Source organism: Palaemon carinicauda, chromosome 22 (genome assembly GCF_036898095.1).
Source record: "Palaemon carinicauda isolate YSFRI2023 chromosome 22, ASM3689809v2, whole genome shotgun sequence".
NCBI classification, from domain to species: Eukaryota; Metazoa; Arthropoda; class Malacostraca; order Decapoda; family Palaemonidae; genus Palaemon; species Palaemon carinicauda.
The window spans coordinates 35,424,336-35,439,599 of record NC_090746.1 but is presented as its reverse complement, the minus strand read 5'-3'; the positions used below and the strand labels follow the sequence as shown (position 1 = coordinate 35,439,599).

The following is a 15,264-nucleotide window of genomic DNA, read 5'->3' as shown; positions in this document are numbered from 1 at the left end:
TTTTGCTAAGATTTTCTAAAAGTTTTATAAACTTATATAGAAACATCACCCTGTTTCAATAGATATAGAGTAATTATCACAGTGATTTTTTATTGTTTTCCACTGGCCTCATCGTTCTTATAGTCAGCTTGCTGCTGTTATTATTATTATTATTATTATTATTATTATTATTACATTATTATTATTATTATTATTATTATATTATATATTATTATTATTATTATTATTATTATTATTATTATTATTATTATTATTATTATTGTTGTTGTTGTTGTTGTTGTTGTTATTTGGTCCGACAAAAGGATTCTCCCTACTTTCGAATCATAATCAGCAGTAACAAAAACATATTCATCATAGTTATGAATCCCTCACTGAATTCGGATCTAACCAGTTAGACAAATTTAGACAGCCAATGTGCGCATCAGCATAATTTAGGACACATGACCCCTAACATTCGGAATGAAGGAATAACCTTATTAAATCCCCTTGAGGACATCATTCCCCGATATGAGTTATTTCTTCTTGTTCAAGAAGGCTGCCCTAAAATGTATGACCTTGTCCCCCTCCAAGCGGAAATGTATGTGACCCTAGTGTATTGGGGACGTACATTCGTATGTATCGAGTATCCATTTATAGGTTTATTGATAGGATAGGAAAAGGCAGAGAAATTATTTATGGAAATTGTGGAAGGTGGTTTCATCTCCAACATCTGTGTGGACTGAGAAGTGTATACTCTATACAAGCATCGGAAAAAAAACCCCACTCAGATATGACTAAACATCAGGAACAACAACTGTCATGATAATAATAATAATAATAATAATAATAATAATAATAATAATAATAATAAACGAAGAATAAAAAGAAGAAAAAATTAATGACAAAAAGAGAAATAAACCAATAACAGTATCTTATTTTGTTCATTTGTTAAATTGATTGATTGATTTGAAGTTCTCTGGCATCCTGACATCGAAGGTCATTGACGCCGATCATTTGCTAAATAATTTTAGTCTCTGGGTAGCTATTAGTATTTAATTATATAATAATTATCATAACTTTTAAAGTTTCATGCATTAAAAAAAGTTTTAAACATATCAAAATTAACTAACTCTCTTTATTTCCACAATGAAACTGACATTAGATAATAAATGATGAATTGTTTATTCTTTAAGTAATATTCGATAAGGCAACAAAATAATTTAGTTGCTCGTTTTGGTTCCTCTTAAATACTTGTACAAAACAACAGAAAACAAAGTGTAATACTCCAAAAGATAATTCATTGATCGAATCACCTCTTAATATAAGTTTTCCACTTTAAAGACTCTGGAAGAAATAGCGGACCTTAACAATATTGGGTCAGATGCTGAAGAATTTCCAAAAATAAGAACGCCAGAGAGAGAGAGAGAGAGAGAGAGAGAGAGAGAGAGAGAGAGAGAGAGAGAGAGAGAGAGAGAGAGAGAGAGAGAGAGAATGGTCAGCTGGTCATTTTTCCACCCTTATAGGTCACTTCAATGGTCCTAAGAATAGATGTGATCATGTGATGGGTGTGAACTCCCACGGTTCCGACGGCAGTTTCAGAGCCAGTAGATTCGACTTCCTCCAAAGCACTCCCGTGGATTTAATATGGCTCTCTCACTATGCGGTGTCTAAACATAATTTCGAGGGGAACGCAACCTCGGATAAATTCCAAAGAAATCACCATGTGGTGACTTGTGTTCTAAAAGAAGTACCTTTCCACAGGAAAGGTTCATTGCGATATGGGCGGACTGTAACGACGACTTCTTTGGCATTTGTAACGAGAACGACAAATTTTTCACCTTTTATGGGGAGGGATTTATGCTCGTCCACACCCACATCATCACCACCAATTCTAATCATTTAAATTCGTTTACTTATTTGGCTTAAGATATTCCACGACGCACGCGTACATGTGCATAAAAATATGTACATAGAATTAATGGAGATATGTAATTGAATCCACCTTTCTAAAGTAAAACTGATAAAATCATAATCTTTACGCCTAATGTAGTTTGGTTAAGTCTTGTAACCCCCCCTCCCCCCCGAAAACTAAAGATATAAAACAAGTCACTAGATTAATACCAGCGCAAACTTTAGAATCAAGAGCAGATGCACGGTAATTACGAATTCAGAATAGACAAGTAAGAGGCTTTAGTCTAATGATTTCACAAGGGATGGAAACAAGGGTTTATAGAAGCCGACCTCAGGGGAATTGAAACCCTCTTTGGAGACTCGGCATCTCGACGTACAACTCTATGCCTTATTTGTGGTGAGGATGTTCGTTGGTCCTGGAACGCACACACCTTCATACCGTATTCAGACACTCGTTAGTTCTCCTTTAGTGAAGCTCAACTGGAATAGGAATAGTCGATAATGTGGAAATACCAATATGCATTGTTTAATCTGTAACTGACCTGCTTTTAATCTTCATTTCTCTACAATAGGCGTTACTCTAAGGGATGCTTTACCTCAAAATATTAACTTAGATTTCCGTACCTATTTGCCTCCCTCAAAACAGCAGTCTATTTTTTTTACCCCTTCATCTCCATTTGAAGTGATAAACATTAAAAAAAACAGAAAAACAAAAAAGCAAATATTCATTCTCCTCCTACAAGATTATATAAGAACAATGCTAACCTACTTGCCTTTCCTATATCTATGCTATTCAACCGTTGTTTAGATGCTGGTATTTATCCTGACATTTTGAAAATTGCTTGTGTGACTGTGTTACACAAATCTGGTGACATATCAGATGTTAATAACTATAGACCAATTAGCTGCCTTCCTTTGTTGAATAAAATATTTGAAAAACTATTGTATAGTCGACTTTACTCTTTCTTCAATAGTTGTAACATCTTCTCTACGTGTCAGTATGGTTTCTTACGAGGCGTAAGTACTAGTGATGCCGTTCATGACCTCCTTGAAAATATCTATAATGCAATGAATAAAAATGAATACCTTGGAGAGGTTTTTTTGGATTTGAGCAAAGCCTTTGATACTGTGTCTCATGATATACTACTTCAAAAGCTGGAACATTATGGTATACGAGGCAATGCACTACTCTTACTCCAATCCTACCTAACAAATCGAAAACAATTTGTCACGCTCGATGGTCATCTTTCAGAGATTATGGATGTCAAAATAGGTGTCCCTCAGGGATCAGTCTTAGGACCATTATTTTTCCTCATCTATATTAATGATTTGCCTCGTTCAGTTGGCAGATTAAACTCCATACTTTTTGCCGATGACACCACGCTCCATCTTTGTCATAAAAATATTTATTCTCTTTGTAATTCTTTAACTGCTAACTTAAATAATGTTAAAAATTGGTTACTATCGAATAAATTGACCCTAAATGAGAGAAAAACATATTTCATAATATTTTCTTTGCGCAAAGTTCCCGGTAACATAAGAGTTGCAATAGGAAATCACACTCTTGACCAGAAGTCCAGTGGAAAATTTTTAGGAGTAATGTTTGACAATAAATTAACCTTCAGTAAGCATGTGGCTATGATAGTCAATAAAATTTCCAAAGTTACAGGTATCATATATAGGCTGAAGGATTATTTCCCGCTATATATATTAAAACAACTCTACCACTCTTTAATATCTCCTCATCTAAATTACTGCATTACAGCGTGGGGTAGTTGCAGTAGAAACGTCCTGCAACCGCTAATCATTATGCAAAAAAAAACTGGTGAGAATAATAACTTCGAGTGATTATTTAGCTCATACATCACCTCTATTCCGGTCTCTCTCGATTCTGAAGTTGGAGGACACCTACAAACTCTCCTTAATGAATTTGATGTTTCAAACACTTTCGCTGCATAAATATCCATCCATTAGACAAAAAATAATTCAGGTACAATCAGCACACCAATATGGAACAAGAGACTCTAACTTAACTCTTCCCTTCGTACGTGTAAAGAAATGTGAACAGTTTTATCTCTATCAGGGAGTTAAACTATGGAATACTCTGCCTGCTTATCTTAAGGCATTGCTTAGCATTCGATCTTTTTAAAAATCATATACTAATATGTTATTATCTGTGTACTAAGTTTTATTAGTAGACATTTCTTCATGACCTAACCAATAATGCAATAATGTTCTTAATTCTTATATTCTTTATTGCTTGTATACATTTGTAATTCTAGTATTTCTACCATATCAATGTTTAAATTAAAAATTTGCACTATTTATTATTCCGCCCTTCTTTATTATACGAATATACATTTCCATTTATTTTTAGGCTAAAAATCTCATTTATATGTGTCTATGTGTATATGTGTATGTTTATGTACATGTGTGTGTATATGTATTTGTATATGTATGCATATGTATATACTTATGTATATATATGTGTACATTTAGTTTATCTATATCAATATTTACTTTTTATAAATTTTTTTAATTGATTATATTATTTTATTTGTATTATTGCCCGAAGAGCTCTGCTCCACATGGGCTTGGACCGAATCTTTTTTTGTAAATATTTTGTATGTAAAAATGTTTTTGTCCAATAAAAATTATTATTATTATTATTATTATTATTATTATGTTTGCGACCCATAACGCTCATATGAATATGCACCCCTCTCTCCCGACCCCAAAAAAGAAACTAATTTACAATTTTGCAGAAAAGACATTGAAGGAGTTTACAGTACCAAAGGATTCCAAAGATTCCGATAATCTTAACGATTAACTAAAGATTAAATTATATCTGTTAAAACTTACCATGTCCTTAAAAGTTATAAATATATTAAAAAAAGCTTGATAAAGTACTGTTTTGTAATTGTCTCAGTTGAATGTATATCTAAATATTCCTATATACTTGTGAATTATGCTATCTATTAGATTTAGAGCCTCCATAAAAGATGAAGTCGTCATGACCTTGTAAATAGCCATGTAACTTTTGCCTCTATATGTTGTTTTTCGATTTTTTTCTTCGTGCTGTATACCTAAAAATCTTTTGTAACGCTCTATAGAAGGTAAATTCTACGGAAAATATGAACCAAAGGTATCAAAATGTTACCCTTAGTAATGCTCTGCAAAAACTATTGACCTTCGCATGATAATAATAATAATAATAATAATAATAATAATAATAATAATAATAATAATAATAATAATAATAATGGTTTTTAATGGACAAAGAAATATTTGCATACAAAAGATTTACAAGAAAGACTTAAGTCTAAGCTCATGTGGAGCAGATCTCTTCGGGCAACAATAAAACTAAAATAATATCATTAAATAAGAACAAAAAAAAATAAAAAAATAAAAATTTTATATACATACATAGTACATATACATACAAGACACATACACACACAGACATGCACACACATACACACACACACACACATATATATATATATATATATATATATATATATATATATATGTATGTATATATATATATATATATATATATATATATATATACATAATTTACCCCTTTCTGTTTCTTATTTTTTATTTGTTTGTGTGTGAGCAACGTTACACAAAAACTACTGTACCGATTTTGACCAAAATTAGTACTCTTGTTGGTATGAGCCAAGGATGAATCTACATATTGGAATAAGTAGATCAAGTAAAAGTAAGCAGCAGTACTTTGAAAATAATCGCAATGTTAAGTAAATGGTAAATCTTTTAATAGTTTATTTTTTGTTTGTGAACAACTTTACATAAAAACTACAGAACGAATTTCAACGAAACTTGGTGAACATGTGTGGTATGACCCAAGACAAATCCATTAGATTTTGAAGAAAATACATCGAAGCACAAGTACGAAGTGGATTTGAGCAAAACAAGACTGCTTAGCGTGGTGAAGGCGTACTCTCTACTGAGTGACCCTCTAGTTAGAAGTGTACTGAAGTTCTTAAGAGAATTATGCTTCCATTGTCAAATAGGTTTCAACGTACTTCCAGTAGAACCAAGAACCCGCTTTTATCAATTTTCCAGACAATAAATTACATAAACATTACGGCTTTCTCAACGTCGATAGTTTGAGAGAGAGAGAGAGAGAGAGAGAGAGAGAGAGAGAGAGAGAGAGAGAGAGAGAGAGAGAGAGAGAGAGAGAGAGGAATTTTTTTTTAAAGCATCATCCTCCGCAAATCGGAATTAACCAAGAAAGTAAACATTTCTGAAGGCTGGTTCCACTAAATTACCCAAGTACACACCCACCCACACACACACACACACACACATATATATATATATATATATATATATATATATATATATATATATATATATATATATATATATATATATATCCCACAAAATAAACATGATGAAACGCGCTTGATTGCCCGGTATCCCTTGTAAAGTTGTTCTCCATTCAAAACATAAATATTGGGGTTCATTAATGAGGTAAAATCAAAAAGTCGCACAAATCCTGAAACCAGTGCTCCACAGAACTCCCTAATTAGCCGGGTTTTTTCTTTGCGAGTCATCTTTATTTCATCTGTTTGTTTGCGTGTTTGATGGAGTGACGAACGCTCAAAGGAACATCTGATGAAATACTTCGAGAGAGAGAGAGAGAGAGAGAGAGAGAGAGAGAGAGAGAGAGAGAGAGAGAGAGAGAGAGTTAAAGCTAAGGGGTGCCGTCTAGATGCTATGGGGCTTGTGAATGATTAAATGTAATTGTCACTGTAAGGGATATTCAAGATAGAAAATGGAATAAATGGTTCTTCTCGTGGAGACTGATAAAGCAAAGTTAATGACTTCAATAAAATACATTACAAGGACGACGACCACCACCACTTAATACTACTACTACTACTACTACTACTACTTAATGATAAGAAATGATTCAGAGTAAGTATTTGTAGGGTAAGATGACTTAAAAGGCTTAGATATGAGAAGCTATAAAGGATTAAGGATAAAATTGTTAAAATAGGTGAAAAAGTGAAACAGTACCTTTTGAAGTAATCTTATAAAGAAACGGGAAGAGGATTACACGAATGGGAATACTGAATGAAATAACACTAATGAAACGGCGCTATTTGGCTAAACGAACGACTATCAATATCTTGGAGGTGTACAGGACATATCAAAGTGTAACCGGAGGAGGTGGCTTCAAGTAGGTGTGGGTAGAGATTTCAAAAGTGTGACAGTTTTCTGCAAAGGGATTGAATTCATTTATGAGTAGAAGGATCGATACCACGTTCTATACTTTCTCAAAACTTATAGCTATTAAGGCTAGAGTTATTTCTGCAAAGGTTTACGTGTAAATTCAATAGATACAGACAATTCTTTATAAATATATATGTATATATATATACGTATATATATACAAACACACACACACACACACACACATATATATATATATATATATATATATATATATATATATATATATATATATATATATGTTAGGTTAAGGGGTGTCCTTTAGTAGAGATTTTCCAGAAAAACGTATGTAGGTAATCTTCATTTTCTATGCACACGGGATATATATATATATATATATATATATATATATATATATATATATATGTGTGTGTGTGTGTGTGTGTGTGGCCAAGTGGTTAAGTCACTGTCTATACAAGCTTGCCGGACCAGGGTTCGACTCCCGGCCGGTCACAAGCTCTTGTCTTCGTGTAATTTCGCCTGGGGCTCTGATCCCGAGGTCGGTAAGAGAATCCAGACATTAATGTGTCAAAAATATATGGCTTATTTGAATATGAAAAACACGTCTAAATGTGCATATATATATATATATATATATATATATATATATATATATATATACTTTATATAGTATATATATATATATATATATATATATATATATATATAGTATATGTATATATATTGATTTCAAGTGACACCAGAGGAACAAAAGGACAGTGGTCATTGACCCATTCATACTTTAGCAGCTGAATCTTTTATAGAAATTTTCATAAGAATGTCCATACATACATAAAAACATCTTTTCAGATGGTTCATCAGCTCTAACTAAACCTTCTACGCGTTCTGCACCATTTGCCTCGCACCTTTTCCAAAGTTTCAGGTTATTAGGACCCTTCCCTTCTAATACCTCCTCCACCTTTCCACCCAGAACTTTCTACTTTTCTTTTCCCTCCTTCCTCTAAATACTTTCATAACTATTCAGATGTGTACATGTGTACAGATGCAAGCTAACAAAGAATTAATAAAAGAACGGAAACGCCAACTATAGCAAACATTCAAATCATTAAACGTAAAATATAGTTTGTTTATTTTCAAAATGATGAAAAAATAAATAAATACGAAAATGGGGAGCATGTACGAAGGGCCTCTCGTTATCTAACCACTTGGAAGGGATGAGGGTCAGAGGGCATGTGTCGCCTTCACTGCCACTCAAGCACTTTTATCAGGGCACCACCTCCGGTCGACCTCTTCTTCTCCCTTTTATAATGAAGGAATCGACTTAAACCCTTGATAAAGGGGTTTTAAAAATGGCGAAGGTAGCCTTTTAGCGCGTATCGCTAATCTGAACTTAACTTTAGTTTTCTTAAAACGTTATTGAAGAGAACTTTTGATGTACCTGTATTCGTATATAAAGCAAGTCATTTGTAAGGATGAGTAAAATTTATTTGAACTCGCATATAATCATTGTACGTCTGAAAGGAGACACATGATTCATTAATGGGGTGTAAAGATTATATATATCTCATAGACTACGCGGGTATCTACAGTCTCACAGACGCCACGAAAGGGGAATTTGATTATGGAAGGGGTGAGTGAACAGACACCGGTGCTGCTTTTACGGCTGTTGTTGTTCGCCGAGAAAAAGGTAAAGTGAATGAAGACAACAGCTGGAGGAAGGGAAATGAGAGTTTAAAAAATAAAAGCTCGGTGGCGTGAATAGAAAACCTTAGAAAGTACATTTGCGTTTTAATGTTATTAGAATCTTTAACGTGAACTTCTCTAAAAAGTGTTTATCTGTGAAAAAGACAACACTACAGTACGATACGAAATTGATAGACCTAAATGTACATGCTAACAACAACTGAGTTTGTATAGTTAAGGAAAATTAACAAATAGAAATGGATATGAAAAACTAATGAATAAATTAATAACTATAGGACAGAAAGTCTGTAAGTACGTTGAAAGTAATCTCAAGCAACTTACTCAAGGCACTTGAGATGATCAAGCAGCAACAAATAGCGGCACTGGCTCTCTATCAATTAAAGGAAGTCTATCTGGCAGGAAGCGATGCCGAGAGCTTATGAATAATCATTAGTAAAAGATAAAATAAATAATTTCCATGAGTAATTGAATATTATTTTGTTATTGCATGGGTATATGTGGAAAAATGAACAACAAAAGGTTAATGAAAAGTACCAGAAGTACCAAAAGGTATATCTGGGCATGATGAAAGACGTTTTGGAAAGGAAGGTCTTTCATACCTAGAAAGTGCAGGAATGTTGGCAAACCAAGGGCAATAGCGCAGTGTGTATTAGAAAGTCGGGGCGCTGCTTATGAGACTTTTAAGTATATAAAGCGACATAATAATGTTGTGTAAGTTATATTGCAATGGGGGAAGTGTCACCCACGTTTCAGAGCTTATAAGGAAGAATGTGACCGGGCATCCTCTGTGAATGGGAATGACCCCATGCTGATAATATATCTTCTTTCTCACCTTTATCACTGCATCGGTGGATCAGTTGCCTGATGCGTCTTTTCCAATGCTTTCAATCAAAGGCATCCTATTACACCAGCCATATAATTCTCTCCAGACAATCCTTCACTTATCTCTCTATCTAATAATACTCTGCCTCCTTCTAGATCTTCCCCCCTAACAAGTTCCTCCCAAGCCCTCCTTGCTCTTTCCCGATCATCAGTAATGTAGGTAGTAGGTTGGCCAAGGCACCAACCACCCGTTGAGATACTACCGCTAGAGTTATTGGGTACTTTTGACTGGCCAGACAGGACTATATTGGATCATCCTCTCTGGTCACGGCTCATTTTTCTGTTGCCTACACATACACCAAATAGTCTGGCTTATTCTTACCATATTCTCCTCTGTCCTCATACACCTGACAACACTGAGATTACCCAACAATTCTTCTTCACCCTAAGGGTTACTGAACTGTAATTGCTCAGTGGCCACTTTCCTCTTGGTATAGATAGAAGAGACTCTCTAGCTATAGTAAGCAGCTCTTCTAGGAGAAGGACACTCCCATGGGTAGGAGGTTGGCCCGGGTACCACCCACCCGTTGAGAAACTACCGCTATATAGTTATGGGGTCCTTTGACTGGCCACACAGTACTACATTGAAGTATTCTCTCCGGTTACGGTTCATTTTACCTTTGCCTACACATACACCGAATAGTCTGGCCTATTCTTTACATTTTCGCCTCTGTCCTCATACACTTGCCAACACTGAGATTACCAAACAATTCTTCTTCACCCAAGGGGTTACTGCACTATTATTGTTCAGTGGCCACTTTCCTCTTGGTAAGGGTAGAAGAGACTCTTTAGCTATAGTAGGCAGCTCTTCTAGGAGGACACTCATAAATCAAACCATTGTTTTTGGCTAATTCCACAGCCTCTGTACCATGGTCTTGCACTGTCTTGGGTTGGAGTTCTCTTGCTTGAGGGTACACTCGGGCACATTATTCTATCTTATTTTCTTTCCTCTTGTTTTGTTAAAGTTTTTATAGTTACTATAGGAAATATTTATTTTAATGTTGTTACTGTTCTTAAAATATTCTAGTTTTCCTTGTTTCCTTTCCTCACTGGGTGATTTTCCTTGTTGGAGCCCCTGGGCTTCTAGAATCCTGCTTTTCCAACTAGGGTTGTAGCTTAGCACTTAATAATAATAATAATAATAATAATAATAATAATAATAATAATAATAATAATAATAATAATAATAATAATAATAGCCTTTGGTAGTGCTATAGCCTCTTTACCACGTTCTCCCACGGTCTTGGGTTAGAGTTCTCTTGCTTCAGGGTACACTCAGGCACACTATTCTACCTTATTTCTCTTCCTCTTGTTTTTTCTTAATTGAAGTTTTAGTTTATATACGAAAGATGTATTTTAATAGTGTTACTGTTTTAAAAATGTTTTAATTGTTTATTACTTCTCTTGAATTTTATTTATTTCTTTGTTTCTATTCCTCACTGGGCTATTTTTCCCTGTTGGAGCCCTTGGGCTTATAGCATCCTGCTTTTCCAGGGTCGTAGCTTAGCTTGTAATAATAACCGTAATAATAATCCATCCTCAACACGTGCCCACACCATCTCAGTCATGCCACTTATCACCTCAGTAATCTTTACAACGCCTGCCATTCTTGATTCTTCTTATTCCATCATTTTCAAATCTTTCTAGTAGTGACATTCCCATCTCTGTTCTCTTAAGCTTTGCTTCCTCTTTTTGTCTTGAAGCCCACGTTTCCGATCCATACATTAAAACTGTCCTTCTTACTATGCTATAGATCTTGACTTTTAGCTTAATTGGCATTTTCTTATCACATACCCCTCCTGCTACATCCCTCCACTTACTCCAGGCAACTTTTACCTTATTCTAAACTGTTATTATATATATATATATATATATATATATATATATATATATATGTGTGTGTGTGTGTGTGTGTGTGTGCGTGTGCGCGCGCGCGTGTGTGTGCGTGCGTGCGTGCGTGTGTGTGTGTGTGTGTATATAAATGATAATTTCATCACTAACAATCGTGATTTTCAATTCTTTAAACAAGCCACAAATATTTCTTAATGTAGAATTCGCTCTACCTTGAGATCAAAGACCCAAGAGGAAATTCATATTCTGATAACCACAACGTTCAGTAGAGATATAAATACTAAACTCGTGCGCACACACGCACACACACACACATACATATATATATGTATATATATATATATATATATATATATATATATATATATATATATATATACACACACAATCAAATGTGTTTGTAGTATATGTGTATTTACCCTGAGTTCACGTAAGCACTTGGGAATCTGAATACACTTCACCCATACAAAAGAGCCTTGCATAACTGCTTTTACGACGTTATATATATTATGTAGTGGTGCGGCAGGCAAATACAAACAAGCAGCTAAATACCAGTATTCATGGGCAGTCAACCGCTTTAACGACCTTCTTATCAGGTCTTCTTGAAAGAAGATCGTTATGTTTCTTATGCTATCTGATTTACATAACGCTACAACGCTCGAGTCTAAATTAATCAATTCTTGTCAGCAAGTTCTTTATGGTTCATTTACTACGCCCAGGTTCTAGACAGCTGATGGATTGCAGCTAAATAAAACTCGAAGGGTAAAACTTTGATATTGTCTTGGACTTCTTTTCTCGTTGTCCAAAATGAATGTTTCGTCGTAATCAAGTCCATTTTAACCATTGATATTCAATACGACAGAGCTGGATATGACGTTTTGTCAATTTCTCTTTCCACTCGCATAAACAATAAACAATTAACAGCGATTACGTCCCCGCAAATTTCAGATTCACGAATCATCCTCGTCAACATTTCACAATAGGAAATTTAAAATGATCGTCCTACGTCACGATACTCTGCTATTATTATCGTCTGATACACTGATACGTATTATACGAAGACACCTAAAGTAGAAAACATAAGACAGTATAATAGGTGAGGATGACCTGGCACTTGAGAGATATTTGTTCTCAGAAAGATTGGTTTATTCATGTGTTACATGTCCTCGCCAACAACAACAACAACTACTACTAGTACTACTACTACAACAACTACTACTACTACTACTACTACTACTACTACTACTACTAATAATAATAATAATAATAATAAAAATAATAATAATAATAACAGGCAGAAATTAGCTAAGCATCTCAAAGGCAATTAAGAAAACTCAACACTCACGTTTTCTTGTTGACCTTGGTGCGCCTAAACTCAAATTAAGTAAAAAATAGGTTGTGAAAGTCAACTTGTTATTAGTTGGTAGGCCCCTTTTATAGAATATTAATTTTCCCATCGTATTTCCAATGCATTTTAAAGTTTGAAGCTCTAATATTGAAATCATCGAATTTATTCAAGAAGAACAATCAAAGGAGCAAGACTAATGCAACCAATTACAACTCAACACTGATGTCAAAATTATTGTAATAAATGCCCGAGAATATCTTAAAGAGAGGAATTACTACTTTAAGGGTACTGATGACTTAGTGTGCAAGCTGCAAAGCGTTACAAGGAATAGAGAAGGTTATAGAGGCCTTGAAAATTCCTTAGGAGATGTATCTGTTAAACGAAGGAGAATCGTCTTTAATTGAGGCCAGTGGAAATCAGCTCTTTTGGTTGAACGGTGATCATTACCTAAATTCTACAATATCACTTTTCGTGAGAGCGATGGCAATAGGTGTGCCCCATTTTCCTTCATGATTCAATCCATTTATACTCTGGCATGACTAATTCTATCTCCTCTCCCCCTCTCTCTCTTGAGCCTAATAATTTTGGGTAACTAAGATGACGTACTGGGATGACTGAACCATATCTTTATAAAGATAGCTACTAACAAGTACTCGTACAACGGTTAGACTTGTCAAATGGCGTTTTAATATGAGAAAGGTCATATCTGAAGCAATTAAAACCATATAATTAACCGCCTTCCTCAAGGGAAGTAACTTACTGAAATTTTCATCAAAGGTAAACCGCCAAAAGAGCACCCCAATGGACCCTAAGTTGTGGAGGTTCCCCAACTCAAACACCAGATAACAATGATTGTGTATCTTACGAGATGTTCTCACAAAGTCGGTTTCCCTTGTATTGACGCAAAAGATTAATCCTATTCAATTTGAAAGAGAAACAGCAGACGCTTTCCTCCCTCCCTCCCTAATAAAAGCCTCACCCTTACGTTTAATCAGACAGGAATTCTTAAAAGGGGGACTCCCTTAATTAATAGACTTCCCATACTGCCTTTCAATAGGGGAATCCTTGATGAATAAATTATAGGACACACTTTGTACTTAAAACCGACTTAGGTTCACCCTTACAAGCAGCAGAAGACAGAAAATAAATAACAGCTTCCCGTCCTCTAAGTAATTATACAGAGGACTCATGGCATGAGGCTTTCTGCTGGATACAACGAAGCTCTCGATCACTGGGCTTCGTTCTTCCCTTCAGCAAACATCACACGGCACTGGCAAAAAAAAACTTTGAACCTCTTTCGAGCTTCATTTATAAGGTCGTTTTCAGTAATCTGCCCAAATACCATTTTCGAATGATTTTCGCGGATTGGTGGAATGAGCCAAATCGGCAGCAACGTCAATAATATCTCTATAAAGCGAGTGAGTCTGGAGATATATTACACGTCATCCGGAGGGTTTGTGAAATAAACAATTAATCATTCATGACAGACTAAAGGGAGAAGGCGGGATGAGATGGGGCGGGGTGGAGTGGAAGGTTAAACTGTGCAAGATGAAAGATGGAGCGGCGCACAGCTATTGCAGTGTTTGTTTCTTCCTCATCGCAAGATCCCTCGGGAAATCTTCATTAGCTGTCTTGGTCTCGTTCTCTCTTTTTCTACTACCTCTTTGCATCCATATTTGATGGTGAGTGAACACAAGATTCATATATTACCAGTCGCTTTCCTCCGTTCAGTACTTCCGTAGCGCGGAGCATGGTTATTTTGGTAACTACTGCACTGTTATTGTTCAGTGGCTACTTTCCTCTTGGTGAGGGTAGAAGAGACTTTAACTATGGTAAGCCGCTCTTCTAGGTAAAGGACACTCCAAAATCAAACCATTGTTCTCTAGTCTTGGGCAGTGCCATAGCTTCTGCACCGTGGTCTTCCACTGTCTTGGGGTAGAGTTCTCTTGCTTGAGGGTGCATTCGAGCACGCTGTTCTATCTTATTTCTCTTCCTCTTGTTTTTTGAAGTTTTATAGTTTATATATGAAAGATCTGTTTTAATGCTGTTACTGTTAATATAATAGTATATTTTAATTGTCCATTACTTCTCTGGAAGTTTATTTATTTCCTTTTTTCACTGGGCTATATTTCCCAGTTGGAGCCCTTGGGGTAATACCACCCGGCTTTTCAAACTAGGGTTGGAGATTAGCTTGTAATAACAACAACAACAACAACAACAACAACAACCATAATAATAATAATAATAATAATAACAATATACTGCAGCACTAGAGAGAGAGAGAGAGAGAGAGAGAGAGAGAATGCGTACGAACATATTTCTTTGCAGATGATTGGTTTAATTTAGGTTCATCGCCATCC

At 35.1% G+C, this 15,264-nt stretch overlaps 1 protein-coding gene across 1 annotated transcript in view; it reads right to left on the bottom strand.

Annotated features, from left to right (window-relative positions):
• Mat1 (CDK-activating kinase assembly factor) overlaps window positions 1-15,264 on the bottom strand; it is a 538,684-nt gene that overhangs the window by 240,244 nt on the left and 283,176 nt on the right. The gene's annotated exons all lie outside the window — the stretch shown is intronic.